This window comes from Pristis pectinata, chromosome 14 (assembly GCF_009764475.1).
Source record: "Pristis pectinata isolate sPriPec2 chromosome 14, sPriPec2.1.pri, whole genome shotgun sequence".
Lineage (NCBI taxonomy): Eukaryota > Metazoa > Chordata > Chondrichthyes > Rhinopristiformes > Pristidae > Pristis > Pristis pectinata.
Genome location: NC_067418.1, coordinates 30,527,528 through 30,555,499, shown reverse-complemented (window position 1 = coordinate 30,555,499; position 27,972 = coordinate 30,527,528). Strand labels below are relative to the sequence as shown.

Here is a 27,972-nt window from a genome sequence, read left to right as displayed (position 1 = left end):
TACCCTCAAGGGAACAGACCTATATTTGCCAAAACAGCCATGAAGTAAAAATGAAGGGTGTAGCTTAAAGCTAAAAGATAAAGTATATAAAAATGAAAAGTTCAGTGTAGATCCTGATAACTAAAAGAACATAGAACAACAGAAGGTAACAAAGTGGATAAGAAGTGTGTAAAGAAATAATAAAAACAGAATAAACAAAGGATATCAAAAAAACTTTGTTTGATTGTATTACGAAAGAACACAGTGATGGTGCAAATTAATATTAGGGAAAGGGGACGAATATTTATTTTGCATCAGTATTTACTGTGGATGAAAATGTTAGCTGGCTAGACATTCGAGGAAACTGCTATTCATTCAGGTTAGGGAACTCAATAAAATTAGCATAAGTAAAATAACAGTAATGGATTGGTTTGCATCCCAGAGCCTTATAGTCAATAAGAACATTGTAAATACTTCAACTATAATCTTCCAAGGTCCTCACAATTCAGGAACCTGTAGACTGTAAAACTGTACACTTAACTTTGCTATTTAGGAATGGCTAAAGAGAGAAACCAGGAAATAATAGCTTGACTAGCCTAATATCTGTTATTAGCCATCAGAAGACTCTATAATTAAGAATAGAGTGACTACGTTCTTTTAAAATTTCCAGCTGATCAGTGACAGTCATCATGGATAAATGAAGAATAGGTCTGGCCCTGTGGATTTTTTTTGAAGAAGTGGTCAGGAAACAGCAATGTATGTCATTTATAAGATCAATAAAAGACATTTGTGGAAGTCCCTCATAAGGGACTGCTAGATAAAGCTGAAGTTCATGTAAAGACTAGGTTAGGATATTGGCAGAGTGGGAAAAGACAGAGAAAAGAAATATTGGACAGTTACTCAAGCTGCAGGATGTGACTATTGTCGAGGAAGGATCTACAGGGGTCTACAAATATTCACCACATGTACAACAACCTGGATAATGGAATTTAAAGCCAAATGCATTTCAGTCTAAACATATCATCTACTTTGGAGCTAAACAGGATAGGACGTACTACTTTCTAAATAAAGCTTGTAAAAGTGGACATCCAAAGAGATTTTGCAAGGTACTGTACATGGATCCTTAAAATGTTATGTGCAGTTACACAAAAATTTAAAAAAAGGCTGATGGACTAATGTTTGCAATATCTAGAAAACTAGAATACCGGAGGATGGCAGATAAACCAGCTATGAAAGGCCTGGTTACATTGCACCTTGAATACTATGCATGATTTTGACCACCACAAATCTGGCAGAACACATTGGTCCTGGAAGGTCTAATGTTACCAGAATGACGGCTGACAGGTGCTGCTTTATCTGCTGAATGTTTTCAACATTTTCCATTTTTATTTCAGATTTGCAACATCTGCAGGTTTTTGATTTTCAATTACAGCAATGATACCTGATCTCCAAGGGTTAAGAAGAGATGTAAAACAAATGAGTATCATATTTTCATAAGTTTTGAAGGTTAAGGGATGATTTTATTGAACTTACTAAGTTATTAAGACTGCACTGGGGTAAACAGAGAGAAAACATTTTCATTTTGTGGCACTTCTAGGTATAGGAAGCATCACCCAAAAATTAAGTCAGTTTATTTCTGAGGTGATGTTAGGAATCACATCTATATTTAAAGGGTTGTAGGAGTTTGGAAATTCTTCTGCAAACTGAAATTGATGCTAGGTCAATTGTTAATTTTAAAAGTGAGATATAAATAATCAAAGTAAAGTTGGGAAAAGGCAAGTAAATGGAGTTTGATTACAGATTGGCCTTTTCTAATTTAGTAGCGGGACAAACTTGAGTGGCTAGTTAACCAACTCATGTTCCTATGTTCCCAAAAAGCATGGTTGGATGATAGTTAGCATTTCATTTTGAAAATTTTTATTAGCGCAATTATTTTAAAAACGTTAAAAGCTGCTGTAAAATCAGAGAAAAATAACTGATAATTCTTGGAAAGGCAATATTTGGATCTAAATGAAGTTGAAAAGCTCACATGTTAAATTTTGAGAAATCATTCTGAGAAAATTTGAAAGTTTTGGGCAGATCTTAAAAATAAAATCTGAAATAAAATGAATTTTACTCCTTGGTCTCAGCAAATTCTGGAAAAAATGAATTTGCCACCACAATGTAAATCTGCAAAAAATTATTACATGTGGAGAGTTCCATCTGGGCCGCTCATGGTGGTTTTGTTGCATATGGGCTGTTTTAAAAAGCACTTCATCATCATTTACTTGTAATTTAAGGCAACTGGCTTGAAATTCAAGGGGGGTCCACAAGACAATTCCATACATTGTACACTTGGTGAAGAAGGAAAAAAATACCACAGAATGGAACAAACCATGGCACAGGATTCCAAAAAAAGGAAAATTGTTCTTCAGACCAGATTATTACTTGTGGGTGATTTGAACTTTCAGCACTGCATTTCCTATGTGCTTCAGTGAGACCAAAATGTTATAAAGAGAAACATGGCATTTATGTAGAAACATTCAATTAAACTAGCACAAAGGCTAAAAGCTACAATTCACCTATTAACTAACTTCCAGCACATGTATGACGTGTCAGTTACTACAGGAAATTAAGTCCTTAATGCAACTGAAGACTTTAAATTGGGATTCTTTATTGGGAATTAAATGGACTCAATTCATCATATTGCCCTCAATAAGAAAATCCCACATGCACTGAATTAAATTGTGCAATAAAAACAGAAAACTCTGCAGTTATATGATAGATCTATCAGCTTCTGCAAAGAAAAAGGTTTTAATGGCAGGCAGACCAGTCAAGTTTTTCAGGAGGATCACTTGGACTAAACACTTGGTTGAAGACATTTCTTTAGAACTGACAATGTCCACCCAATATGTCAAGCTGTCTTTTCCACTCAAAATGCTGAAGGGCATCCTATCCACAAAACTGTTTACTTCAGATGTTAATTGAAAATATAGGAAATGACAATTGTCATTTATTAATTTCAATAACATTTGATTAAAAATTCCATTAATTTGTTAAGATACTAATCTGATTCAAGAGCATAACATTGTCACAACCCTCCAGAAATATCTTTTCAACATAGGTATTTTAGTGAAAGATTCTATATTAGGTATCACATAAAAATACTTTAATGTCATAAGACTCAGTACTCATATGTTCTCTAAGGTGCGGAGGTCACAGATCAGTATGGAAGGATCTCATGTTTCTGGACGCATAGTTAGATATGCTGCCTAGTTGCAGCAGCCTTGCTTTTGAAAGTTACCAATCATCTTTGGATTAAACAGACAATCCACATTATAATCCTTGCATAGCATGGCCTTCAGTGATTGGTGAGAACTAAGCAGTTCCAGACAAATTTTTCAACCAAGAAGTTTTCTCTCTCTCTCTGAACAATGCACTCAATTTTTCTCATATTCTTCTCAAAAGGCTCATTCTTACTGGAGTAAGTTTAAATGAGCAAGAACCACTTGGAATCTTACCAAAGTGGCCATTCTTTATAAGCACAGACACTGAACATTGGCAGACCAATCAATCATGGGGAGTTACTATGGAGTTCCTCAAGCATGCTTTGAATAGAGTGTCACTATATGGCAAACATACTATGAAAACTTCCCTTTAAAAACCTCACTAATCAAACAATCCTTTGGCATTCACTTGCACAAGAGTCGCACGTGAATAATGGCAGAGTTGGGCAAGGCTCTTAAGATTGTTCAGCATCCATGGAATTCTATCCAGCAAGGAATCGGGAACGGAAAAGCAAATTGGTCAGAAATGGGAAAATAAATCACTATAGACATTAAAGAGACTTGGTGCTAACCTTGAATACAAATTATGGTAATATCTCCATGTCTTGAGTGAGATATGTGCCTGTTAACTTTTACGATTGGTGCCAAACAAAATTTGTTACATAGGTGTGTGTCAAGGGAAATCTATTAATGCAATATTTTGTCCAGCATATGCAGGTAATGGCTATGTAGTTTTTAATACTGTATTGGGGACACACTGCCAGTTCATTATTTAGCAACAGCATGTTGCGTGTGTATCTCATCTCTCATGTAGATCGACATAGCAGTGTACATTACTGAGAGTAATAGATACCAGAGTACAGTAGGAAATAATAAGGGGGGGGGGGGGAAATCACCCAAAGCCTGGTTAAAGAGATGGATTTTAAGGACTTTCTCCAAAACAGGAGATGGTGACACAAGAAACTACAGATAATGGAATCCTGATGTAGGCCCTGACCCAAAACGTCAACCATCCCTTTGCCTCCACAGATGCTGTCTGATTCACTGAGTTCCTCTGGAAGTTTGTTTTTTGCTCAAGAGGAAAGGTGTTACTGCGGGTGGGGGGGGGGTGGGCATGGTGTTTAAGGAGCAAGTTCCAGAGCTTTCGGCATGGTCACCAAAAATGGGGTGAATGGAGTGGGCAATGCAGGTCTCTAGAGGTGACAAGATTTCAGCAGTAAATGGATGGAAGAGAGTAATTACGGAAATTCAGAATTAGAATCAGAATCAGGTTTATTATCACTGACATATGTCGTGAAAATTGTTGTTCTGCAGCAGAGGTAGGAGTGCAAGGCATAAAAATTACTCGAAGTTACCAAAAATAAATAAAGAAAATAGTGCAAAAGAGGAATGATGAGGTAGAGTTCAGGGGTTCATGGACCATTCAGAAGTCTGATGGTGGAGGGGAAGAAGCTGTTGCTGAAACATTGAGTGTGGGTCTTCAGGCTGCTTGGGAAGGAGGTTATATGGATTTGGAAGCTTAGCTCTGGCTCGGCCAGTAGGTTGTGTCTGCAATAAGTCCCATTCAACCTAATCTGATCAAAAGGTAGATAGGATGAATGATGGAAGTACAGAGTTGTGCTTGCAGCAGACACCAAAAGCAATATCTTCAGTACTTCCAATATTCAAACGTTGGAACTCTGAAACAAAAACAGTATCTACTGGAAACAGTCAGCAGGTTAAATCAGCAAATGTATACAAAACAGAAAAGTTCATGCTGCAAGTATGGACCCAGCATTTTAGGATTAGCACCTTTTTAGTTTGTATGACAAGACAACACTGCCTGTAAACTGGCAATCTGCCTTTACAATACTAAACATATATGCAGGCAGAATGCAAACTTAAGTTGTTTCAAAGTGCAATATGTACATTGAATGGATTTCATTCACCAGGTAACATATCACTGCCTGAAGATTAAAGAGCAAATTAAATTTACAATTAATTCTGCTCTTAAGTTATGTTCTGAGTCCTTCTATGTTACAAATTGATCAGAAAACTAGTGCTTAGGTGTAAATTGCTTTTAAGTGAGTTTCCCAAAGAGAAGAATTGTTTGTGAAATGGTAAAATTGAACTTTGGAAGGAAAAGCCTCCCTTTAAAAAGCGGCAGTTGCCGAATTGAAGAAAGATAAAAAAAATCATTGCATGCTACTAACGGAAATTGCCAAGAATACTCCCACTCACCTTTTAAGGATAGCTATTAACATAGGATGAGACTTGACTCTGGATGATCAATGCAGTCTAAAAGAATAAGTACCTGGAAATTGGACCATAGAGCGCTGTCTTTTTAAGTGCTATACAATTGAAAATCAATGGTTTTTTTTGGAGGAAATTACAAGGATGAGCCTTCCTGATAGCAAGGTTTTGCAGACAACCATGAAGTATGAAACGTAAAGGAAAGGACTGCAGGATGACCCCAGACAAATGCAGACAGTAGAATTGCATTTTGAGGACCTCAGTGACGCTCTCTTACAGGCTCCTGGTGTTCCTGAGGTATTTGTTATGTCATGCAGTTGTACGCATTCAAAATTAAAAGGAGAAGGAGATAACTCTTTTTCCCTTGATCCAGCCCTCTGTGTGGCATGTTGGCTGAAATATGGTAAACTATTCAGACTGCTTTCTGAATAGAACTGTCTTATAGACTCCTCCTGGAGCATGAACAGGAGTCAGAAGCCAAGGGAGGATGGAGTACGCCCATCCCCAAGATCCAGACCACTTTGTGGACTAGTGGATAGAATGTTGCAGACAACATGGAGCCATATGGACTCTCCAGATACATGGTATTGCCGTCGATTTGTATGTTCAGAGTGTAATGGCCTTTACAAATTAGCCTTGTGACAGCCTTCCAAGTTAGGTCCTTCATGGCTGTAGACTGGCCAGTGAAAGGCTGCATCCTTTCAGTTGGGTGAGCTGGAGATGGCAATGATGAAAGACCAAGAGTAGCTCTTGTACCAAAAGGTTCTATTAGCAATAGAAATGGAGTTGCGGGCTATTTCTGGTTCAGCTAAAGGGCAGTGCTTGAGAACTGGTGGTGACAGGAAGGATGCTGGCGTTCTGAGAGAATGCAGCATCTCCACATTCCACAGTGCCAGCTCTGGGCTCTGGACGTTCTCTGATCCATTACAGCTACTGACAAATTCTCCAATTCTGTACTACCAAAGTGAAGTATTCCTGGATGACAGTGTCTGCTTGCTAATGGCAACAGTGTGCTCCTGATCGTCAGTTCTCTGTACTTCTTTGAGGTGGCCTGAGACTATACTGAGTCTTTGAACGATTTGTGCTTCCACTGACGTTCAAGCCTGTTTTATCAATCGGTTCTTGATGGAAGCTTCCAAGTTCAAGTTTCAAGTTTCAAATTTAAGTTTATTGTCATCAGCATATACACCCTGGGTATAAATACCATGCAAGTTAGCTTTTTGCAGCAGCAGCACAGTACATTACAAACATGACAACATAAGTTAACATAAACTAAAATTAACATTTATTATACATAACTTACACAACAAAATAAACTAGAATATCCAGAATGACATCAGTGCAAGAGAGAAAAAGAACAAAATATAGTCTGAGGCAGTTTTAGGGTTTTTCAGGTCAGTTCAAGAACCTGATGGCAGTGGGGAAGAAGCTGTTTTGAACCTTGCGATGTGGGTCTTCAGGCTCCTGTATCTCCTGCCTGATGGCAGCATCAAGAAGAGGGCATGGCCCGGATGGTGAGGGCCCTTAATGATGGATGTCACCTTCCTGAGACACTGCCTCTTGTAGATTTTTTTTGATCATGGGAGAGCTGTACCCGTGATGGAACTGGCTGAGTCCACCACTCTCTGTAGCCTCTTGTGTTCCGTGCATTGGAGTTTCCATATAAGTTCATGATGCAACCATCAGAATACTTTCCACCGTACATCTATAAAAGTTGTCAGAGTCTTCCATGGCATGCCAAATCTCCTTAAACCTCCAAGTATAGACGCTGACGCACCTTCTTCACGGTTGCATCTATGTGTTGGGCCCAGGTAGATCCTCTGAGATGCTGACAACCAGAAACTTTAAGCTGCTCACCCTTTCCACCCCCAACCCTTCAATGAGGACTGGTGCATGTTCGCCTGACTTCCCCTTCCCTTTCCCCTTCTTAAAGTCCACAATCAGTTCCTTGGCTTTGCTAACGTTGAGCTCAAGGTTGTTGTTATGACACCACTCAGCCAGCTGACCTATCTCCTTGTCACCATCCATGATTCTGCCAACAATAGTGGTGCCATTGGCAAATTTATAAATGGTGTTGGAACTATGCTCATCCACACAGTCGTAGGAATAGAGAGAGTAGAGCAGGAGGTAAGGCATACAGCCGTGAGGTACCCCTGTTTTGTTGGTTAGTGAGGAGGAGATAAGGCTTCTGCTCCATACTGACTTTGACCTCTCCAAGACGTCTGGTACTCTTCGCAACCCATGAAGTCCTGTGAGATATTAGATCTAGAATCCCCAACCTCCTTGATATCTCTTGTATTCTGTCAGGCAAATGAAACATAGCAAACTTACTGATGCTTCATTGAAGTTGCTGATTTGAAACATCATCTGTTTCTCTCTCCACAGATGCTATCTAACCCACTGAGCATTTTCAGCACTTTCTGTTTTTGTTACTGAGTTCCCACCTCACAACAGTGACTACACATCAATAGTACTTCATTGACTCTATATGAGCTATTTCAAGATCATGAAAACATCTTCAGCCAAAAGTACCGAGTGTGTAATTCTCATCAGATTTCCACCATCATGGAGGTCAGTCTTCAGTAATTTATGCTCCATAGGATAACAAGAAATGGATGTACTGGAAAAAGAAAAGAGGGTGGGCTTTAAAAATATCCAGATGTAGTGTTGAGGACTTGTGTCGCAGAGAAGCCATACATTTTGTCAAACTGTTTTAGTACAGCCCAATACAGAAATCAAACTGACAAAGTGAGGGGATGTCCTTTCACTTTGGAGGGCAAATCCAATTGGCAAATTATCTCCCCATCCGTCCCCTGTCATTCTTCTGTAAAATGATGTAAGGAAGGCCAGATGTGTAGAACTCTGCCTAGTGCCTTTATTCCCAAAATAGTATGAATAAAACACTGCCCATTGCTCAGCTTAGGTGGCCTACAGACCTCCTTATAGATTTGGCCCAAAGCAAAAGCATTAAATTTCAGAGGTGAGCCAAGAGTCACTCTCCTTGGCATCATGTTAGTATTTGACTGAGTATGGCATCAATGAGGACACAGGAGACTGCAGATGCTGGAATCTGGAGCAACAAACAATTTGCTGGAGGAACTCAGCGGATTGAGCAGCATCTGTTGACAATTCCTTTCCTCTCACAGATGCTGCTCGACCAGCTTAGTTCCTCCAGCAGACTGTTTATGGTATCAATGAGTCCTGGTAATATTGAAGTCAATGGGAAATGAGAGGGGAACCTCTCCATTTGCTGGGATCAACCTCACACAGAGGGCATCACTATAAAAGTTCTTCAGGATTATGTCCCAAGCCCAACCATCTTCAGCAGTTTCATCAATGACATCCCCTTCATTAGAAGATTATTAATGGGTATGTTCTGTGATGTTTGTAGAGTATCAATTCCGTTAACAACTTTTCTGATAATAAAGTGGTCCAGATCTGGAATAAGCAAGATCAGGACAATTTCCAAGTGCACTGCGGAAATAAGTCTAACATCACAAGATATGTCTGATGATGACCATCTCCAAAAAGTCTAACAACCTTTTCTTGACACTCAAAAACATTATCATCACAGAGTCTCCCATCACCAACATGTGAGGTGTCACCATTTACTAAATACAAACAGCCACATAACTTCTCTGATTACCAGAGTCACAGTATTCTGGTGCAAATTTTGGTTCCCACAGCTATCCCCACCACATCAACCACCCTGTCAACCCCAATTCAGCTTTTGGCCTTTTCTGCATTAAATAAAATCTTACATGCTTTACAATACAGCACAACAGGCTTAAGTAAACTGGCTAACTGTCAATAAAGACAGAGAAAGCAGAATGGCCCACAGTGATCTCCCCTGAGACTGGAAGTTTGATAGATTCTTGATTAGTAAGGACGTTAAAGGTTATGAGGAGAAGGCAGGAGAATCGGATTGAGAGGGAAAAATAAATCAGCCATGATCGAATGATGGAGCAAACTCAGTCGACCGAATGGCCTAATTGTGTTCCTATGTCTTATGGTTTTATGGAACAAAAATCATAAATTCTTCATGAACTAGCACAATTGGACAACTTAATATAATACAATTGTTTATTCTTTTCCTTGTATTAAACAACATCCATGTTGTGACAACCTGTTGCTTTTCGATTAATATGGTAGAAAAGGAACTTATCACAGAATAACAAGCATTTTGAAATTGCTGTCAACCATCAACTGGGAAAAACCTGACTACAAGCAACTGAAAAATTACGGCAAAAAATCTATATTGAACTATTTACCAGTTTCATTTGAACTAGTCAGTTTTTTGTAAACGTTTCTCTTTAACATAGATCTTTGAAAACATTTCTGCTAATGTCTGTACACCCAAAATCCCTACCTTAATTTGAGCCACTTTGAACGATTGCTAACAGAAGCATTTATTGACTCTCACCATGCTCATTATTTCAGTCTGCGATGATGTGGCCAGGCTTGTGCGTAGTGCTGGCATCCAGAGCAATTGTGTTTTAAACTCAGCATGAAAGGTGAAGAAATCTCAATTTATACTCAGTGTAACTTGCACTTAAAAATCCTCAATCCTTTACATTCATTTGTCCAATTTCAGGTGATTTATAATTTTTTCCAATTCACCAACTTCAGATAGTTTATAATCAGGTGCATTTATCCTTTTAACTAAATAGTGAGCTTGCAATTAAAATAAGACAGTTTCTGGCTGGTTTGCTTTACATTATGCTAGAGGTTATCCTTTGTAATGGCTGATGGGTGAATGACACATAGCTATCATTTATAAATAAAATAAAAAGTCCTTTGAGGGTGGAAGTTGTTATCCCCATCTAGTCTATTTCTACAATTTCTGATTAACTGCCAATGGCCCTTCAATGACTGGCAAACTACCAAGTGTACAAATGATCTTAACAAAAAGAAGAGAAAGAGGGTTAGGAAGTAAGTGCAACCATTACAGGGTCAGCCACATTCTAAGAAGAAATAAATAAAAAGTAAACTAATTAGAAAAAAAATCTCTGGATTATTAAAAATAAGGGCAATCTACTGATGTAATCCCATTGTTTGCTATGGGGCCACTTTGAAGCTCCTTCTCTGCACCTCTCAGCCTCTACTTTCTCCATCTTTAAAGCTTGTGTTACGAAAAGCTTTCAGTCACCCTTCTTAACCCATCCTCCTAAGGCTTGCCGTCAATTTCCTTACTCTCGGAGAAGTGCTTCGGGGCATTCTCAACATGAAAGACACATTTGAAAGAAATTTGTTTTGTTTTCCATGGCTAGATATTCCATGGTCCAATGACTGCTGTTTGGCTTCCTCAGTCTACAAGTTTAATTCCTTAACAATCTAGTAAAGGAATCTGTCTGACTTCTTGGGTGGTCTTGTCGGTACATTCAATCTTTTTTCTCTCCATAAAACCTTTGTCTTTTGCAGAAGCCGATTAGAACTAAAGCCAACATGAATCCAAATACTCATCCCAGATTTGACTGTGGCCTTTGCCAGTTGCAAGATCAGACACATTTCATGGGGACATTAAGCAACAGAAAGAACCATACCAAAAGCAAAATACTTAAATGGAAAAAGGAAATGCTGGAAATACTCAGCAGATCAGGCAGCATCAGTGGAGAAAGGAACAGAACTGACATTTTAGTCTTTTATCCAAACTGGGAAATTTATAATGAGACAAAAATTCTTGCAATGCAAGCAACGTTGCATAATGCAATAGTGTGTGTTATACTCCACTTCCAATGAAAAAGGATTTGTGATAGACAAGGAACTAAAGAAGGATCCACAAAAGATTAAAGTGAGAATAGCAGAATCTTTTCTGAAATGGTTAAACTCACCCTTAGTGAAAGCTCATTGACCTCGAATTGTTCATTCAGAATGAGAATGGAGCAGAGTCAAAGTGTCAAATTACCAGAAACTGGATGTCGAACCTGTGTACAGGTGAGGGGTGTTCTGCAAAGTGGTTACTCAGTCTGCTCTTTGCCTCTCACTATAGAGAAGACTGCATCTGAGCAGCAAACAGAATTTAAAAGAGAACAAATGTACTTCTGCTTCACCTGGAAAGGACGTTTGGAACCCCACACAATAGTGAGCAGGAAGTAAAAGGAGGGCTTTCACAGTAAGGTGACATAGGACAGAGAGCATATTTTGTCAACGACTGATGAGTGGACCTGGATATTGTAGAATGAACGGTCACTTCGAAATGCTGGAAGGGGAATGGGGAAAGATAGATTTATTTGTGGCATTAGGTTGGAAGGAGTCAGAAAGGGATAGTCAAAAAAATGAATAGGGATGTTGGGGCAGTAGTGGTAAGTGAAGGCAAGGAATGCCCCATCGTTGTGGGAGGGAGGGGAAGGGATGAGAGCAGAGCTTCAGAAAATAGAAGCCATAGGTTGAGGACCTCGTCAACCACAGTGGAGGAGTATCCTCAGCTGAGGAAAAAGGATATATTGGAAAATTTGATATGCAAGGCATCCCTGTCAAAATAAATGCAATGGAGATGGAGAAACCCAGAGGACAGAGTAGTGTTCTTATAAGGAGCAAGGTGGGAGGAAGTGTAGTCAATGCAATGTATCTTTGCATATTTGGACAACTATAACCACGATAAAATAAAGTGAGACTAACAAAAAATCAGCATTGATGAACAACCAGGGAGTTATAATCCCAGGCTGTTAAACTGCTGAAAAGTAGATATGAGTTCAAATTATTGTATTGACCAAGTCTCATGTTCAGTTCTTGCATCTTGTATGTCCCCAATCTTTATTGCCTTTGGTAGCCTCTGCTCCAAAATTCCTTCTCAAAATCTCTGTCTTTTCAAAACTCGACCACCTTTTAGAAGCTCCCATTTATACACCCAAACCAGGAGTATCAGCAAGCTATTTGACCATATCAGGAATTACAACCAAGTCCAATCCCTATCCTCACCCACTTTCAGGGCTACTGGGTCGTAGTTTTGCTTGGGAACATTGGTTTGTTCTTCTTATCTGTACAGTGGGGGGGGGGGGGGGGGAGGAGTAAGGCCAAATACAGTGGCTCTACTGCTTCACCCGCCCCAGATTTGCCATCGTCATACACAAATCATCAAACCTAATGTGTCACAGTTCCATAATAAGCAAGGTATTCACTGAGAGAATCTTAAAATTCCTGTTGAGAATGAACTTGAGCCTCCACTCTTCACCTCCTTGCATCTTAATAACATAAGTCCTTGACTGTGCATTGGAGTCCTGCTTTGGGACTCAAATCCACATTCTGTCCAGACATGAGAGTCGAGTCAACTAAGGGAAACTGACACACAGACATGGTACAGTAAATCTTACTGTAACAAAGATCTGCCAAATGCGTTCAATGGCAGGCAAGTGCAAACTCATGCATTCAGCATACTTTTGAACTTTTATGTTACCTTCCTTTTACTCTACACTCGAGAGAAAACATGGTTAAAAGAGCTAATTAATTGTACCGAAAAGATGAACTGTCAAAAGCTATGACAATCTTTTCAGCAGTGAAATTACAAAGAGTACAGCTGTGCATTTTTTGAATTATAAAAATAAAACACCTCAGGGTCCTTGCTGACGGAGAAATGGTCCACAGAGTAAATACATGAGATACCAAAGAACACACAGTATTTTTCAATGCATCTGTTCCAGCCTGCAGCTAGATTCCAAGGTATCAGATAATACTGTGTCAGCTTCTTGATGGAATTGCCAACACAAAAGAATTAGTGCTCAGGGAGTCTGCTGAATGCAACATGCCAGAATAGGAACTTCTGCTTCCTAATAGCTTCAGACATGCAGACAACTATCTATTCACTGTGAGCTGATGTAGTTTATTTATGACACCAATTGAGATACGACATTTTTTCAATAATATAAAGTAACAATTAAATGCTGCAAGTTTCTCAAATGCAAGTCTTTTTTGAATACAACCTGTTCCTTGTAGGAATAGGAATAGGCCATTTAGCCCCATGACCCTATTCTATTACTAAATTAGATTGGCTGATGTCTAAATAACACTGTTATGTTCACTAAACAAAAAACTGATAGGCACATTGTTCTTAGTATAACTAATAACATCTTAGTAGTTACCACAGAATTTTCCTTAGTTAGCAGGAAGGTCAATGTTTATTAACTGCAGTGCTGCTTTATGCATGACAGTTGGCCACTTTTTAAGTCTTACAACCAAGTAGCACTCAGTTTATTCAACCACTTTTGCAATGCTTTGTAGCCAAGTAAAAACAGTTGCTCAATTCATGCACGGAACGCCACTCAGCAGTGCCCAAATGCTGACTACATTTTTAATTTTACGGAAGGCTAAGTGGAGCATTTGCTTCTTCATGAGAGTAAGGTAACTGATTTTCCATTTCTGTAGTACTTTCATTTTCTGGTAAAACTTTTACAGGGTACAAAATGCATTAAATTCCTATCTTTTGCTGCAGGCATGAGTTGTGAGCCCTATGATTATTTTGCCTTGCCCCTTGAAGTCATTTGTACAAAATTGCCAGCCTTCCCAATCTTCACTAGGAATTCCAGTTGCAGAAATGATGGAGAATGGCTGAATTAGCCATCCCAGAGCTTAATATATTGGCAGTATTCAATATTTCCACAATCTTTGTGTCCATTCAGAACTTTCTTCATATTAAAGCAGCACATGCTAAGTATGTCAGGATCCCGATAATACCCATGCTTGGCCTCAGACTGATAGGCAGCATTAACATTACATAAATACCAGATAGTGACCAACCAACACAAGAGAAAAGACAGCTATCAATTGTTGATCTTATACAACTTTACCTCCACCAAGTACCCTGTCATTGGTTCACAGGAGTCAACTTTTACATAAGTATATCTGAACAAACCAAGCCAGTACTTTGATATAAACACAAGGCACTCTATAATAAGCATCACACTTCCTGTCATCCACAAGCATCAAGTCAGAGTGTGATGATACAGTTCCTACATCCCTGAATGTGAGCCAACTCACCACTTGACTTACTACCCATCACCATTATAGTGCTACAAAACATGTGATCCATAAGATACGCAGGAACAAGCACATTTATTTTGACCTTTCCCTCGTCCTTAGCCTCTATCACCAAGGACAAGTAGCAAAGATGTAGTAGAAACAAATCTTTCAAGGTCCCATCAAGTCACACATCACCCTAACATATGTCTCTGTTTCTTGAACATTGGGTCAGTGTCCGCGAACTCCCAACCTGGCACCATTGTTGGAGACACAGAACTATAAGACCTGACATGGTTCAAGAAGAAGACTTAGCGTCATCTATCCAGGTCCACTGGAGATCGACAGTAAAAGCAGCCTCACCAATTTGGCCAGGTACTCTCTGAAGGAAAAGTAAACACTGATAACTCCATTACATTTTAACTGCACTCATTCAGTGACACTGAATAGCAGAGAGAGCAAATATCATTTGCAACCAACACTGTTATGTTTCAAGTTGAGAAAAATATGACAGTTGAGTAGCTCTGGCATCCAGCTAGGAATGGGCAGGCAAACTGTAGCACACTGGTTCCATCTGTGTGAACTCAGCGAATATACTAATGGGTAGAGTTGCAGCAGATTACACCCCCAACCTAAATCCAATCCCCGCCTGGCCCAAATTCAAAAAAGGTGGGGAACTGAGGCAGAAAATTTAGCAAATAAAACTTTGAAGTTATGGCTAGTTTACAGATTGTTTCAACAATGATATTATCATAATCTAACATTTAAACGTGTATACTGTAGCTAAACTTGAAAGGGAATGTATAGAGAGTACATAAAGAAGTGTTGTATATTCTTCAGACTATAGGAATGGTTTTAAGAAATGTTACTTTTAGTGCAGAGCCTTGTCCTGTGGGAACACATACCAGAATTCATGAAATGCGCTCCCGGTAAAATTTATCAAACCAGCCTTTGTACACAAGCTGCTGTTAAACTCTATTTCGTCCTGGTGAATAATGTTACGTGCATTAATTTTTACAAAATGAATGATTTCACTTTTCAGTCTCTAAAGGGGATTGAAAAATTACAACATGCACAAAGTATGAACCATTTATTTTGCTTCCAGGCATGGAACAAAAACAAGCAAGCAACCTGCTTCTCAAGCTACAGAAAGGGACTTTGCCACGGTGCTGTACAGATATCTCACAGCTCCAATGACTCAGGTTTAATCCTGGCCTTCAGTGCTGTCTGTGTGGAGTTTGTATGTTTTCCCTGTGATTGCATGGGGTTCCCCTAGCCCTCCTCCCACATCCCAAAGACGTGCGGGTTGATAGGTTAATTGGCTGCTGTAAATTACCTGTGCTGTTGGTGGGTGGTAAAACAAACAGGGGGTCATTAATGGGTATGGGAGAGCGAATAGGTTTATAAGGAAAATAAGTAGGGGAATGGGATTGAAGGGATTGCTCTGACAGCCGGTGTAGATTTGATGAGCTGAATAGCCTCCTTCTATGTCATAAAGAAATATGGAAATTATATGGAAAAGCATGCTTACTCCAGATCTGCCTCTCAGATGTGTTATTTTTCTTTGCCAAGCATTTTAAACTCCTTTTGTTTTGAACTCCTTGACTTTTTGTGAGAGGACCTGCTTCCAGGGTGCCAAGTCTCCATGTGAACCTCAACAGGAACTGTTGGCAGACTGTGGCCTACATCATGTTCTTGAACGCCTGCATCTGTGTCATCCTGCAGACATACGAGTCAGTAACCCAGAGCCAGAAACCTTCCCCTCCCTAACCCAGACTGCTGATGCCAAGCGTCAACCTGTCGCTTCATCAAGTTGGCTCTCAACTTATGCTGATCTAAGAATAATAAAATGTAAATTAAATGATAAAGTTGGGATAACCTCCAGAGTCATAATTTTAAAACCCAACAATTAATGCTGCTATCAATAAGGGGTAAATGCTGAATGTATTTGTTTGCCATTCCTCTATTTGCTTTTGTAACTGAAGCATTAAATATAAATGGAATGATCTTCTGTTAAACAGAAGGCGAAAGAACATCTCACGAATGCTTTAAGCACTACTCCTGTAATATCGCTGGTTGTTAATTCCAAGCTGTTAATCTTTCTTTCCTTCCCCCGACCTCTCCCAATTTATTATTTTCCATGAGAACAGCTTGCCACTATGAATCCTTCCATAAGTAGGAAGGCCAAAACACTCATGGCAACTGTATCTTCCTGATGCAAGTTAATGCATCCACCAACAGCTGATAGTCAATGTGCTTAGAGTTTATCCAATTCTCCCTCCCACTACTGCAGCTAGAACCTCCACCATAGCCACATACTCCACCTACTGGCCTGACAACTAACTTATAAAAGTCAGTCCCTGATAGAGTTCTGGGACATGAGCCCACAAAACACAGTTTGATATGTCATCATTCTTTGCTTGTACCACTGAACCAAATATACCAGTGCCGTCTATTAAAGTATGATTTTTGTGATTAATGAATTGTCAACTTATGTTCTGGAATTTTCAGATCAACCATTACTTTGATGGTTGACCCTTTAGAGTTATATGATTTTCTAAACAATGACAACAACAAACATTTATATATTAAACTAAATCGGATAACAAACCACAAATGGTCAAACACTTGGTCAAAGAGGTACACAAGAACATGAGAAAATAGGAGCAGGATTAGGCCACCATGCTGTGCAAGCCTGCCCTGCCATTCAATATGATCATGGCTGATCTGACCTGGCCTCAACTCTTCTCTGTGCCAGTTCCTCGTCACCCTCAATTCCTCAATCTTTCAAATATGGTAAGTTTTAAGCAGTGTGAGGCAGCAGAGTTTTCCATGAACTCAGATTTATGTAGGGCAGGAGTTGACAGGGTGGGTAGCCAATTGCCAGAATATCATCAAGAGGTAACAAAAACATGGCTGAAAGTTTAAGCAGCAGACAAAATGGGAAAGGGATGGAGCGTGGTGGTGTTACAGTCGTGAATATAGATGGTCCATGTGATGGTGCAGATATGTGGTCAGAGAGTTATCTCAGGGTGAAATGCAACAGTGAGGGTGTGAATAGGCTGGATCAGTCTTAGACTGTTGTAAGGAAAGGGAGTTTGTGGCCAGGGAATGGAGCTGGGAACAGGGACTGAAGACAATGTTTTTTGGTCTTCCCCAACATCTACTTGGAGAAAGCTTCTGCTTGTAGTGCTGAATGCACACAATATTTTGACAAATCAGAAGGAATTAGGAAATTGAGTGAGTTGGTGCCAAGACTCAGCAGCGTGTCATCTCTGTCAATATGGAGCATGATGTTTGGTTTTCAGAAGATGTCATACAGGGGAGCAAGTAGGTGAGAAATAGGGAGGTGGGAGGGCGAAGGATAAACATCTGGCAACTCCAGATATAACTAATTAAGGAGAGGGTTAGGATTGTTGTTGTGGAGATTCTCTGACTGCTGCTTGTAATTGAAGAGAAACCAGGCGAGTGCAAGTTCAGCCAGCAGGATGGCAGAGGAGAGGGTATGGAGGAAGAAGGTTGGTCAACTTCGTCAAAGCTCTGAAGAGTTTAACAATGACAGAATGTGGACCAACATTATAGTAAAATGGGTGGCCTTTAGTGATCTAGGTAAAAACTACTGTGATGGGGCAGGACATACTAGCAACTGGGAAAGTTTAAGCAGAAGATAAATGAGTTTTGAAAGAACAATTCAAATATAGCATTCAGAACAGTAAATGTGGAAAATATCACTTCCTCATTTCCTTGACGGTTGAATCAGGGACCAAGTAAACCGTTCAACCAGGGTTTTTGTGACTACATAGTATAACACCATCGTGGGTGGTTGATGGTTGTACACACCAGGTAGGCCAAAGGGCCTGTTTCTGTACTGTGTCTCTCAATGACTCTGTGACTCCATTTTCTTCGATATCAGTGGATAGCTAATAATTTAAACTAATAAAGTGTTTTAAGAAAGAAAAGAACTACTAGAGACATGCATCCTTTCTCTGCTGTATGTCTACAACACAATGAGGCTGCTTCCACACAGAGCAAGAGATTTCCTGGAAACTTCTTGCTAAAGACTGTAATTATACAGAGTGCAGTTCATCACATACTATAATCCATAAAGGAATACACACTAAAGATTAAATAATCCACATGTGTTACACATAGGACCTTGGAGCTACACTAATGGTTCCCTGCTTAGTAAAAACCCAATGTGCAGAAAGTGGAGGCCTTTACAGTTGAGTGTAAAGGTTATTTCCAATAGACCAGTATTAGTAGAAATCCAACCTAGACTCCTTGGTTGATCCTTCCTTGCATGTTCATAAATCTTTGCAAAAAACCTCCCTCCACAACCACTTCTTAATTAATTACCCAAATAGAAGGGATCTTTGTCTGTTATTTGCCTGCTGGAACCACGCAAGCTGCCTTTAGATATACTCTTATATTGGTATTGGTATTGGTTTATTATTGTCACTTGTACCGAGGTACAGTGAAAAACTTGTCTTACAAACCAATCTTACAGGTCAATTCATTACACAGTGCAGTTACATCAAGTTAGTACAGAGTGCATTGATGTAGTACAGGTAAAAAAATAACAGTACAGAGTAAAGTGTCACAGCGACAGAGAAAGTGCAGTGCAATAAGGTGCAAGGTCACAAGGTAGATCGTGAGGTCATGAGGTCATAGGTCATAGTCCATCTCATTGTATAAGGGAACTGTTCAATAGTCTTATCACAGTGGGGTAGAAGCTGTCCTTAAGTCTGGTGGTACGTGCCCTCAGGCTCCTGTATCTTCTACCCGATGGAAGAGTAGAGAAGAGAGAATGTCCCGGGTGGGTGGGGTCTTTGATTATGCTGGCTGCTTTACCAAGACAACGAGAGGTAAGACAGAGTCCAAGGAGGGGAGGCTGGTGTCTGTGATGCGCTGGGCTGTGTCCACAACTCTCTGCAGCTTCTTGCGATCTTGGGCAGAGTAGTTGCCATACCAAGCCGTGATACATCCTGATAGGATGCTTTCTATGGTTGCATCGGTAAAAGTTGGTGAGAGTGAAAGGGGACAAACCAAATTTCTTTAGCCTCCTGAGGAAGTAGAGGCACTGGTGAGCTTTCTTGGCCATGGCATCCACGTGGTTTTGTCCAGGACAGGTTGTTGGTGATGTTCACTCCCAGGAACTTGAAGCTGTCAACCCTCTCGACTCAGCACCATTGATGTAGACAGGTATATGTACACCGCCACTTTCCTGAAGGTCAATGACCTGCTCTTTAGTTTTGTTGACATTGAGGGAAAGGTTGTTGTCATGACACCATTCCACTAAGCTCTCTGTCTCCTTCCTGTACTCCAATTCATCACTGTTTGAGATACGGCCTACAACGGTGGTATCATCTGCAAACTTGTAGATGGAGTTAGAGCAGAATCTGGCCACACAGTCATGAGTGTATAGGGAGTAGAGTAGAGGGCTGAGGACGCAGCCTTGAGGTGCACCAGTGTTGAGAGTAATCGTGCCGGAGATATTGCTGCCTATCCTCACTGATTGTGGTCTGTTTGTTAGAAAGTCAAGGATCCAGTTACAGCGGGAGTTGTTGAGTCCTAGGTCTCGGAGTTTGGTGACAAGCTTGCTTGGTATTATTGTATTGAAGGCAGAGCTGTAGTCAATAAACAATAGTCTAACGTTAAGTGTCCTTACTATCCAGATGCTCCAGAGCTGAGTGAAGGGCCAGGGAGGTGGCATCCGTTGTAGACCTGTTTCGGCAATAGACGAATTGCAATGGGTCCAGATTGCCTGATAGGCTGGAGTTGATGCGTGCCATGACCAACCTCTCAAAGCACTTCATGATGGTGGATGTCAGAGCCACTGGTCAGTAGTCATTGAGGCACGTTACCTTGCTTTTCTTTGGTACCGGGATGATAGTGGTCTTCTTAAAACAGGAGGGAACCCGAGATTGAAGCAGGGAGAGGCTGAATATGTCCGCAAATACTTCTGCCAGCTGATCAACACAAGATCTGAGCACGCGGCCCGGGACACCATCTGGGCCAGGTGCCTTCCTCGTGTTCACTCTTCGGAAGGCTGATCTTACGTCCTCTACTGTGATCACAGGTTCAGCTGCGTTGGTGGCTGTCAGAGTGGATGGTGACAATCCACTTCCTTTTTGTTCAAAACGTGCATTAAGTTCATCAGGAAGGGATGCGCTGTTGTTAGCTATGCAGCCTGACTTCGTCTTGTAGCCTGTTATGGCATGTAAGCCCTGCCATAACTGACGGCTGGTCAGGGACTCTATTTTGAGTTGGTATTGCCTCTTGGCATCCCTTATAGCTTTACGAAGGTCATACCTCACTTTCTTGTACAGATCAGGATTACCAGATTTGTGTGCAACAGTCCTCTCCTTCAGTAGGGAGTGGATCTCCCGGTTCATCACGGCTTCCTGTTTGGGAACATCTGTATTGTCCTCTTTGGTACACAGTCCTCCACACACTTGCTGATAAAGTCTGTGATGGTGGTGCCATACTCATCAAGGCTGTCAGCTAAGTCTTTGAACATGGTGCAGTCCACTGTCTCAAAGCAGTCATGTAGAAGCTCATCTGCTTCCTCAGACCAGCACTGCACGACTCTCCGTACCGGATCCTCCCGTTTCAGCTTCTGTTTGTATGCAGGGAGAAGGAGCACAGCCTGGTGGTCTGATTTCCCAGAGTGAGGACAAGGGGTGGCTCGGAAGGCATCTTTGATGGTTGTATAGCAGTGGTCAAGGGTGTTGGTGCCCCTGCTGGAGCAGGACATGTGCTGATAGTACTTTGGTAACACACTCCTGAGGTTGGCCTGACTGAAGTCCCCTGAGATGATGAAAAGGGCCTCAGGGTATCCTGTCTCAAGATTGTGACCACCAGGCTGTGCTCCTTCTCCCTGCATACAAACAGAAGCTGAAACGGAAGGATCCGGTATGGAGAGTCGTGAAATGCTGATCTGAGGAAGCAGATGAGCTTCTATGTGACTGCTTTGAGACAGTGGACTGGACCATGTTCAAAGACTCAGCTGCCAGCCTTGATGAGTATGCCACCACCATCACAGACTTTATCAGCTTCCCATATCTACTACTTCCCATATCTACATTTATGAGGTGCCATCATTGAAGTGGACCAAGCTTCTCACTTTACTAAGGTGGCAGTATTTTAAAGGCACATCAGCTAGTTGCTTCTAAGGTAAGATATCTTAGTCACATGTACATTGAAATACACAGTGAAATGCACCTTTTTGCGTAGAGTGTTCTGGGGGCAGCCCGCAGGTATCGCCACGTTTCTGGCGCCAACATATCATGCCCACAACTTCCTAACTTGTACGCCTTTGGAACGTGGGAGGAAACCGGAGCACCCAGAGGAAACCCACGCAGACACGGGTGCTCCAGTTTCCTCCCACATTATCTGCATCCTTGATCATTAGCGCTATTGGGGAATACACCAAGGAATAGAAAGTTAAACCTTTTAGGTGGAATACAAAACCAAAAATACAGCAAATACACAACAACTGCAATAATATAAAATTAAAGAAAGTTTATACAAAGTTTCAAGTGTGCATCCTTTGGCAAAACTTCACTGTGGTTACAACTGCAAGCTGTTTATGAATACTTCAGTTAGACCCTCACTTAACCAGCTAGTCTTAAGAGCTTTAGTTGTGCTAAAATTGAGCTAAAAGCTTTATACTGTAATCTATAAAGAACATATAATTTCCATTTTTACACTTAATGCTTTTTGCCCCACTGGACAGAAAAAAAAGCAATGGAATTTTACTGCGATACTTGCTAGTGGCCATTTTCTACATTCACGCTGCGGCACAGGTCTTCTGTGTCACCTTCCTTGGAATTTCAGAAAATGCTTCATTAATTATTTTCCTTCCATCATTAGGTCAGAGGTCAGTTTGTTCTGCTGATGATTGCATGCCATTCACAACCCCTCAGAAATAAAGCAGTCCATGCCTATACTCAGCAAGACCAGGACAATATTCAGATGTGCTCAACAGTCCCAAGTAATATTCACAATGACCATATCCAACAAGTGCGAATCTAGCATTCAGTGGCACTGAGCACTTCAAAGCCCCATACTGGCTCTCCCTCACAATTAGCATCCTGGAGTTCACCACTATCAACTCATCTGGACCAGCCGCATAAATAATCCGACTGCAAGTTCAGAGGTCATATTCTGTGGTTTTTGACTTCAATAACAGTCAATAATAATACAATGAATAATAATTAATTGATGCTAATGAATTGTTGAAATGTAGAGAATGACCAATTATAATAGCTACATTCAACAAAATGCATTCTATAAGATAGTAACATTTAATAATCAATGCAATGGTTAGAATTATTATTCATTGTATAATTAAGAAGTATATTAATAATGAAACTATTATTCATAAAACCTTAATAATAAAACCAGTAAAATAAACAATTTCCCTGAATGGGTCAATGAGAAGTTTTAATGTTGGTGGCAGTGTTAAACTCATGATATCAAGTTAATCATCTCTCAATATTCATTTTGATGAGCTCAAATGAAATGAATATTTGGAGGCATTCTTGAAGGACAGGACAACATTACCTATTTTACACCATTGCTAGAAGTCATGATTATCCACAGTAGGTATAAGTACCCAGAGTGAAACTGAGCTACATTGAACATAAACATCATAAATTCAGCTCCAGCTCACAACTAGCTCAGCTGTTTTTAGCTGAGATAACTGGTGATGCAATCCAAGTTTTGCTTTTGGTCAGAACTAGCTGCTCTGATGGCCATTGTGTCACCTTCTTTTGCAACACAAGCAGAGCCAATGTCTGAGTGCTTCAATGGAAGCTCTGACTTATTTCATGCAAGCTCAGACTACTGCCATTATGACTCTGTGTTCAAAGGAGCTTTGAAATGGCATGATGCCTCAACTGTTCTGTAAAAGATTGCTGAGGTGTTGCCCCAATGGAGTCACAGTGACCCTTTGGACCAGATTGGCCATCATTTATCCTCTGTCCTCTTTCAAGATAACAGCCCACCATGGTCATTCTGCCAGTGCTCTTGGTGTTAACATTAGCCTGCTAGCTCAAGACTGTGTTGCTCATTGTGAGGCAATGCAATTTGAAGATGGGACTCCTACACCCAGAAATGCCCAGGGTCATCCTTCAGGGCCTCCTGAAACCTTCTTCACTGCAACACAGCAGCCTTTGGCTTGAGTCATAGGGCAGCATTGCAAGCAAATTTCAATGAAAGGCAATCACTATGGGTTTGAACAGGGGTAATCAATTGATTGGATGTATAAATATGAAGAGGACTGTATCCAGGAGTGTCCAGAGTGTAAGGTCTGGACAGTCTTCAGCACACTAAAAATCTACTCTCTTAAGTTGGAAAACACAATGATGCTGGAGGAACTCAGTAGGCCAGGCAGCATCCATGGAGAAAAGCAGGCGGTCAACGTTTCGGGTCAGGACCCTTCGTCAGGACTTGGTGGCAGGTCCCTTGTTGTAAGCATTCTGTTCCTTGGTGAACACTCAGGTCAGAAGCCTAAACTTTTAGGTTCAGCTCTTACTTCAAGCAGCCACCTATTGCTCAAGTTCACGGCTCAAGAATTGGTGGCAAAGCTGCCTAAGATGAGGAAAAGGCATCATCTGATTTCCATACGTGTTTGACATTGGCCATTAAGATATTTGAGATTTGGTTGCAGACCTATTTGCAGTTGGGGTTCATTTCTGCTTTTTGAATTGGTGGCCTGAAAGTGACTTGGGTGCGGTGAATGATACCTCACACCCATGAGAAGCTGCAATTCAAGTGAACTTCCCAACGCGCACTGCAAGGATGAGAAGTTGAAACTGCTCACCAGAGTGAAGAGCTTCAGTCACCTCCCTAATACTGAGGTGGGCTGTGGATGGAGGTGCCTTCCTCGGTTCTGCAGGAACAGCGTGGAATGACTCCGAGGTGAAGAAATGTCACTTTCACAGTCTCAGGTAAAGCTTTCACTGCATGGCTACATCACACGGCAGATCTCGGAACCCAAGGTTTTCCTGGAGCAGAGCCACTGCTGCCATTGCTCCTCTCTCAAGTTGGAATGGGACAACTGCACCCCGAAGGTGGGCCACTTGCCCAGAGCTCACCTCCAACATCTGGCAGATTCCCCTGATCTATGGGCCCCATCCCCCTCCTTCTCATGATCACATTTGAGATTCAGAACAACAGTCACCAATGTATCTATTTTTACCAACAGAGAAGTTTGATTTAAAATTCAACGTTAAATACAATATGATACCAAACCACAACAGTCCCAGTAGGTTAAGAGTGTATACCTGCAAAATAAAACAATTATCATAGGTCCTTCCATGAAACTCAACTCCAAATCAATCACAAACAAACCAATAACTCATTGGGGATCCATTTCAATTGTGCAATGTGGTGACAGGGGCAAGCATACTTTTCTTGTAGCTCCCGTACACGCTGTGAGTGGAATTGTTACGTTCCAATTTTGCAAGACTGGCATCAAATCAGTTATGCATGAGAAATGGCAACAACTCTGTATTGTTCTGCTGTGCTCAAAACTCCCTTTGTCCGAGCCAACTTGATGAGTTGTACCAGTTGCACTAAAAAAGTGTACGTGCAATTTTCGGATGAAATTTGCAGCAGATCAACACTAATCGAAGAAGTGGCGTAACCTGGCCCAATTTTGCAGCCAATGTATTCAGAAAAAGGTAAGATTAGATAACAATCATTCAAAGCAACATCATGGCAAAGGAAAAATAGAATCAAAATAAAGGAAAATTCTAGGTTTAGAACAAATTATATTTAATGCTCTGAAACCTAATGATGAGTTGGTTCAGTTTTAGGCTTTTATTTCATTGTAAAAATGGAATTTAATGTATCAATTACCTGTTAGCAGTTATTAACTGCATGCTTTTAACATGTTTGGATTAAATAATTTAACTGAGCTTGTGCTAGGCAATTGACACTGAAAATGTGTTCCATGTATTAAGGGCAAGTTGCTTCAGACGAGATTTTAAATTTGCTCATGCAAACAGAAACAATAATAAACCTACTCTTGTAATTGCCATCTCATTTAAATCATGTAGTGTCACAGCAAGGGATTAACCACATAAAATAACAGATTAACAATTAGATCAGGTAGGTATTATCATAAAAGCACAAGAAATAGAAGCAGGAGATGGCCATTTAGCCCTTGAGTCTGCTCTGCCATTCAACAAGATCACAGTTAAGGAAACACCACTTTCCTGCCCTCATCCCATAGCTCTTCCCACAAGCAAGGATGTAATGCTGAAGCTTTATAAGGCATTGGTCAGACCACATTTGGAGTATTGTGAGTAGTTTTGGGCCCCATATCTAAGGAATGATGTGCTAGCATTGGAGAGGGTCCAGAGGAGGTTTACAAGAATGATCCAGGGAACAAAAGAGTTAATGTATGAGGAACATTTGATGGCTCTGGGCCTGTACTTGCTGGAGTTTAGAAAGATATGGGGGGATCTCATTGAAACCTACTGAATATTGAAAGGCCTGGATAGAGTGGACGTGGAGAGGATGTTTCCATTAGTGGGAGAGTCTAGGACCAGAGGGCTCAGCCTCAGAATAGAAGGACATCCCTTTAGAACAGAGATGACGAGGAATTTCTTCAGTCAGAGGGTGGTGAATCTGTGGAATTCATTGCCACAGATGGCTGTGGAGGCCAAGTCATTGGGTTTATTTAAAGTGGAGGTTGATAGGTTCTTGATTAGTAAAGGTGTCAAAGGTTATGGGGAGAAGGGAGGAGAATGGAATTGAGAGGGAAAAATAAATCAGCCATGATCAAATGGCAGAGCAGACTCGTGAGGCCAAATGGCCTAATTCTGCTCCTACGTCTTATGGTCTCATGGTCTCTTGATTTTGTTAATGTCCAGAAATCTACTGATCTCTGTTTTGAATGCAATTAAGAAACAGGAGCAGGAGTAGGCCATCTGGCCCATGGAGCCTGCTCCACCATTTAATAAGATCATGGCTGATCTAGCTGTGGACTCAGATCCACTGACCTGCCTTTTCCCCATAACCCTTAATTCCCCTACTGTGCAAAAATCTATCTAACTATGTCTTAAATATATTTAATGAGCTAGCCTCCACTGCTTCCCTAGGCAGAGAATTCCACAGGTTCACTACTCTCTGGGAAAAGCAGTTTCTCCTCATCTCCATTCTAAACCTATTCCCCCAAATCTTGAGGCTATGTCCTCTAGTTCTCGTCTCACCTACCAATGGAAACAACCTTCCTGCCTCTATCTTATCTATCCCTTTCATAATTTTATATGTTTCCATCGGATTCCCTCTCATTCTTCTTAATGCCAGCGAGTATAGTCCCAGGTGACTTAATATCTCCTCACAGGCTAACTCCCTCATCTCTGGAATCAAGCTGGTGAACTTCCTCTGCACCACCTCCAAAGCCAGTATATCCTTCCTCAAGTAAGGAGACCAGAACTGCATGCAGTACTCCAGGTGCGGCCTCAACAGTACCCTGTACAGTTGCAGCATAACCTCCCTGCTCTTAAGTTCAATCCCTCTTGCAATGAAAGCCAACATTCTATTTGCCTTCTTGATAACCTGTTGTACCTGCAAACCAATATTTTGCGATTCATGCACAAGCACTCCCAAGTCCCTCTGCACAACAGCATGCTGCAAATCTTTCACCATTTAAATAATAATCTGATCTTCTATTTTTCCTTCCAAAGTGGATGATCTCACATTTACCAACATTGTACTCCATTTGCCAGACCCTTGCCCACTCACTTAACCTGTCTATATCTTATAGCAGACTCTCTGCATCCTCTGCACAATTTGCTTTTCCACTCAATTTAGTGTCATCAGTAAACTTAGATAAACTACACTCGGTCCCCTCTTCCAAATCATTAATGTATATTGTGAATAGTTGCGGGCCCAGCACCGAACTCTGCAGCAACCTGCTCTCCAGTGATTGCCAACCAGAGAAAGACTCATTTATCCCAACTCTCTGCCTTCTATTGGTTAATAAATCCTCTATCCATGCTAATACATTACCCCCAACTCCATGCATCCTTATCTTATGGATAAGTCTTTTATGCGACACCTTATTGAATGCCTTCTGGAAATCCAAACAGGCAACATCCAGCTGTTCCCCTCTATCCACTGCGCTCATTATATCCTCAAAGAATTCCAGTAAGTTTGTCAAACAGGACCTGCCCTTTCTGAATCCACGCTGTTTCTGCCTGATGGAACCAGTTCTATCCAGATGCTTCACCATAGAAAGCATCTTATCTGGATGCATCCCAGCTTGGTATGGCAACTGCTCTGCCCAGGACCACAAGAAACTGCAGGGAGTTGTGGACACAACCCAGGGCATCACAGAAACCAGCCTCCCCTCCAATGGACTCTGTCTATACCTCTCACTGCCTTGGTGAAGAAGCCAATATAATCAAAGACCTCAACCACCTGGATCATCCTCTCTTCTCCTCTCCCATCAGGCAGAAGTTACAGGAGGCTGAGGGCGCATACCACCAGGCTCAAGGACAGCTTCTATCCCACGGTAATAAAACTA

The 27,972-nt window shown here is 40.9% G+C and overlaps 1 protein-coding gene across 5 annotated transcripts in view; it reads right to left on the bottom strand.

The window, feature by feature from the left end:
* Nucleotides 1-27,972, bottom strand: part of LOC127577752 (ethanolamine kinase 1-like) — a 324,359-nt gene that overhangs the window by 87,751 nt on the left and 208,636 nt on the right. The window lies entirely within an intron of this gene.